The sequence below is a fragment of the Cryptomeria japonica genome, chromosome 10, assembly GCF_030272615.1.
Source record: "Cryptomeria japonica chromosome 10, Sugi_1.0, whole genome shotgun sequence".
Classification (NCBI taxonomy): Eukaryota; Viridiplantae; Streptophyta; class Pinopsida; order Cupressales; family Cupressaceae; genus Cryptomeria; species Cryptomeria japonica.
In genome coordinates, this window is record NC_081414.1 from 826,323,395 (window position 1) to 826,329,394 (window position 6,000).

The following is a 6,000-nucleotide window of genomic DNA, read 5'->3' on the forward strand; positions in this document are numbered from 1 at the left end:
AATTTGAAGTTTTTAGTCATTTTAAAGAACTTAAAGCAATGGTTGAGTTGCAGGCTGGAAAGAAAATTAAATGTTTAAGGAATGATAATGGCAGTGAATTTTTCTCTAATGATTTTGATAGATTCTGTAAAGACTATGGAATCAATAGAAAGACGACAACTTCGTATTCTCCATAGCAAAATGGAGTTGCAGAAAGACCGAACATGACACCGATGGAGAAGGCTAGGAGTATGTTGAGTGGTGCTGGTCTAGATCAAAAGTTTTGGGCTGAAATGGTTGCCACTACTTGCTACACGATTAATAGGTCTCCTACATCAGCTCTTGTTGATAAATACCTATGGAAGCATGGTTAGGTCACAAGCCTTCAATGAGATATCTTAGAGTTTTTGGTTATGAGGCATATGCACACATGCCAAAGGAGAAGCGAACCAAGATGGAGAACAAAGCTATAAAATACATCTTCATCAATTACAGCTATGGTGTGAAAGGATACTATAATGTCACCAAAATGTAATGGTGGGTGAAAAATGTGTGAATGAGAGATCAAGAGGAAAACTACCCTTTCCCTCTAAAGAGTGATGAGAGTTTCACTATGGATTTCCCTTCAAACACTTTTCATGCATTACATTGTTGGAAGAGGAGGGGGGGTTTCATTAGATTCAACCTCCAAAGAAGAAGATAAAATTCTAAATAAAATGGGAATGATAAGTTAATCCCCTCTTCTATTTGGAATGGAAAGGAATTGATAGAATTATGTAAAGAGACTAAGTGCAAAAGTGACAAAGAACTGGTAATAACTCAACATCGGAGTGTGGGATGAATTTGTGCACCTATATCTAGTAGTAATATTTTGAGATGAAGCCGCCCTACAAATTTGAGGAAAATTTGCCTGGACCGTGGCAGGAATGTACACAGTCCTCCAAAAAATCCGTGAAACGAAAAGGGTTTTTCTGCCTCTGCAAATGGAGTCCAAATCCAAAAGTATAGCTGTACACCTGCAACCTACACACAAAAAAGAGAATAAAATGGGTTGGGATTGGGGGTTTTCCTTCAGGTCAAACCCCAATTTTGGAATGAATCAAGTAATGAAAGAAAGTACTTGCAAGTAAATGTAATTGAAAGACTGTAATGTAAATCACCTGAAGGGAGGTTGTAGATAGAATGTAGGTAGATTTTCTTGTGTATAATTGAATGTTGAAATGGATCTCCTCTTCAATGGTCGAATCATTGAATTGAATGCAACACCTAGCCTTGAAGGGAGACTTGAGATGGTCAATGCTTGAAAGGGATGCTTGAATGCTTGAATATTCTTGAATTCTTGATCAAAAATTTTCACCTTCTTGAACTTATGAAAATGAGAGGGTAAATGCAACTTTTATACTTGTCAATTAGGATTAATGAAACTGATTTTTGTCACAGATCGACATCGAGGAAGTTTTCCCACTCACTACACAACCTTCAATGCAGACCAAAGAATGGTCCTGCCCCAAAATAGGGCAGGGATAGAGGCACCACTCCCCTTTCCTACCCTTTTCTCCAAGGAAGAGTGTAGAGAGGGTGGTGCAGAGGGCAAGGGAGAAGCAATTTTAGGGGGTTGAGTAGTATTCGGTCTCCGATCAGGCTAGGGGATTCAATTTCGCATGTGTGAGGACACTAATGCAGTCAAAAATTGCTAGGGTCACAATTTTATGATACTACATTTAGCTCCCACTTTAGCGAGAGTATGAGCATATGCCAATATTGTCAGTAAAGTACAAGGAAATAAGATTGGAAGACTTTTATCACATCAAGGAGGCAAGATGTAGCAAGCTCCTAGTGGACTTAGGATCTTACTACTTCGATTGACAAAGTAAAAGGGAAGATCGAGAAGGGGAGAACCATGACTGCAAGTAGAAAATTTCCCCTCACTATGGGTCATGAAAGCAAGGATACCAAAGATTATAAAGCAACAAAGTTCACTAAGTAATTATAAGTATCAAGAAGGAAAAATATGAGCGGAGTGTATGCTCCCACGTTAAAGGAATCACGCATGCCTTATTGGGAGTGATTGCTTTAAGGTAGGATACACCCAAGAGAGAAAGAAGAGAGGGAGCATGTTATCGCAAGGATTTAACCCCCAAGGAAAAATCCAAGAATAATGAACACAAAACATAAGGTAGTTTCACTTTCCTTGGGGTCAATATGTTGTATGATAACTCATGTATATCATATATGTATGTGCATATAATAATCATCATTCCCCAAAGAAAAGACACTACCTTGGAAGAAAGGGAAGAGAGGATGTCTTTTGAGTCAACGTGAAAGAGACCAAGAAAAAATCTCAATGCTTTGCATCATCCCCAAATAGTCATTAAGGGAATAATAGAAGAACATGGATACACAGAGAAGAATATCCACAAAAGAGAAAGAGAGGAGAGAGAGAGAGAGAAGATCTACAGTGCTAATATTACTAATCTAGCATGACATTTGCCTCCCAATATTGGTGATCACTATTTCAGGAAGGCGAGCAACACAACAAAGGAACGACGTTGAGTACAGCAGTTGGATCTATCACAAGATCCAAACAAGGACTATGCTCATGTTGTAAGTCACTTTGTTCGATTCTAGGAGGTAGGATTAGGGTTTGTGAAAATAGAGTTGATAAATTCTTCTCCACATCAACATATCCATACTCACTATCAGAGGCATTAGGAGTTGTATTGCCATCATGAATAACATTTTCACTCATTTCTTCATCAAATTTTAGAGAAAGAGGAGCAAGAACACCAATAGGAGTAAATTCATCACATGTTTTGTGCAACTCATAATTTGGAGATGTAGTTTGAACATCTTGCTTACAAGAAAAGAGAATCATGTCAACTATTGGAGTCTTAGTAGATAGAGTATTTTAAGGGACAACTTCACCAGCTTGAACATGGCATCTTCATCGATGCTCTCTTGCACAACAATTCCATCGAGTCTTAGTGGAAGGCTCAGAAGGAGGAGGAACACTTGAAAAAGCGGGAATGTTTCTCTCCTTGATAGTTGAAGGTTTAGGTTGAACAAGAGGAGAAACATGCCTCTTCTCTTGATAAAAGGAAGGAGGTGGAACTATGCCATACAAAGGAGGAATATTAGGTGTAGAAAGGAGACTAGGTCCACCATGAGGAGGAGGTACAAGTCTAACCTTAGGAATAATAATGTTCTTATTCTTAGGAGAAGGTATAGTCACATCCATAGGAATAAGTTGACGATATTCCTTAGGAGGGAGATTAGTTCTATCCATGAGGGGAAGAACTTTATCTTCAAGTATGATAGGAATTTCAAGTGTTGGGGATCTAGGTTGACTTAAGGATAAGATGATATCTTTCTTCCATTTTTTATAAGATTGAAAAAGAGCATCACTCCTTGATGGAAGAGATTGAAATTGTTTAGGCCAAAAGAAATCAATAGGAACACTAGGGCTTCTTTCGGATGGATGAAATAAGCTTTGGTTCATGGTTATGATTTCTCCATTGTGAGGAAATGTTAGACACTTATAGATTGGAGAAGCAATAGCCTTCATGGAAGATAGCCAAGGATATCCCAACTTCACACGGAATTGCTTAGAAGAGGGCATGATAACAAAGTAGACATCCATGGATTTAGTATGAACTTCAATAGGAAGGGTGATAGTGCCAATGGTAGGACAAGAGAATCCATCGAATAACTTCACAACCACATTAGAAGCATCATATATTGGTTTATGCAATCGTAAAGTGAAAAGATACTCCTTAGTGATGGCATTAACCATTCAAGAGGGATCAATAAGGGCACCATGACAAGGTATATCCTTAACCTTCGCAACTATGTATAAAGGGCCATCAGGTGCTCTAATGGTCTTACTAGGGTCAAATGTAATACAAGGATCCTTAGGCGTATCTTTTTTTTCTACCATATTTACCAAGTTCGGAGCCATAGAGGTGAATTCCTCAGAAGAGAAAGAAGTAGGCATAATCTCAATCATGTTAGAGGTATGAGAAGGAAAGGAATCAGTGAAAATATTAAGCTTTTGATTAGGAGGAGCTACTGATTTATTACCTTTATCATTCACACCTACCACATATATAGTATTGTTAACAATCAAATTCTGAATCTTATTTTTCAATGTGAAACGTTTCTCAATATCATGACTAGGTTGATGATGAAATTGACAAAATGAATTGTTATCAAAATAAGGGGATGCAAGTTTAGAAGGATAAAGTTGTTTTATAGGACGAAGTTTGATAACATTTCTTTGCAACAACTAAGACATAATACTATGTAAAGATTTATTCCAAGGAGTAAATTGTCTTTCTCTTTGGAAAAAATTAGAAATAGAAGGCACACCTGTTGTAGCATTCACATTGTTGTTGTTGATTGTATCATTGAACTTGATGAAGCTTTTTGTTGGTTTGAACTTCACAAATGGTTTTTGAACACTCTCCCCGTTATCACTCAGAGCCATAGGAGTGGATTTCTCCATTTGACTCAGACAATTGCTAATTGTGGAGTGTTGCACACACTTGTGCAAAGGAAATAAACTCAGACAAAAGAAGCTTTTCACTGATATCTTTTTGTAAATTAGAAATGAAAATTATTTGAATATCATTATTAAGTACATGAAAATAAATTTAAGCACACAATTGCTTATATCTACCAATGAAATTAGTCACTTTTTCTTTAACACCTTGTTTACAATGCATTAAATCAGTCAAAATGATTTTAGGTCCAATGTTGTTTTGAAATTGTTGGATGAAAGCATTTGCCAATTGTTGAAAAGAAGTGATAGAATAATAAGGCAAAGAGAAATACCATTGTAAAGCCTTATCTCTTAGTGTTCTTGTAAATAATTTTGCAAGCAATCTTTGATCATAAGCAAAATCGGTACACAAGGTTTGAATTGTTTTGACATGCATAAGAGGATCACCTTTTCCATTATAGAGTTCTAATTGAGGGACCTCAACATGTTTAGGTGGCATGACTTTAATAATATCAAGAGAAAGTGGGCTCGCAACATCAAAGGTGGGAACACTAAACTTGGATTGACTCATAAAAGCAATTTGTTGCTGTAAGGAAGACATGGTTTGAGAAAGATTGTTAATTGTTGATTTAGTAGAAGAATTGATGTTAGACATAGTTGATTGAGAAGGTGGTGTGATGTTATTGAAAGAAGGCATGGACTGAGAAAAAGGTGGTGAGATATTATGATAATTAGGTAGAGGTGATGATTGGGTAGGAAAAGGGACACTTAAAGGAGGAACAAAGTTGTTGAAGGAATAGCCCCCTTGTGTCACATTGATTGGTTGAGGGATAATAGGATCACTTATTGAAGATATAGGTAAAGATGGAGGATTTAATGAAGAAGAGGGATTGCCCCCATGACTAATTGTTGTAGGGATGATATTTTGAGTTGAAGCAGCCATGATGCTGGAGGTAAAAGTAGGATTACTAGTCATAAGAGTAGTTAAAGGAATCGAAGGATTGACTTGTGTTGAGGGTTGTGAATAACCTAGAGTTTCGCCATAGCTCTTGATAGGAATGACATTAGAATCAACAATATGTGCAATGCCATGTAATATATCAACTCCATTCTTATCACTTTGAATCATGTGCTTAAGGCCTTCAATTAATGGAAGAGCTTCACTATTAGGGTATTCTTGAGACATCCATTGTTGAAAGTTAACAAATTGTTTGCTAAAATTTTGAATGATAAGGAATTTCTCTAATTAGTAATGTATTGTTTGACAACTGGCTAGGGTCTTGGGCCCAACTCAGCTCTAAATATGGGATTCCTCTTTCACAAAAGAAAACATATTCTCTTATTGTTATAACTACTAGTTGTTTTTTTCCTGCCAAGGTTTTGGACACTGATTATTTTTTGAAGCAATTAAAATGGCTGGAGGCTCTCCTTTTTTGGACATATCTACTAAGTAGATCTACATGATGTTGAAAGATGATTACTCTATCTTCTCTCGAGTCAATCAGTATTAGGGTCTTGAG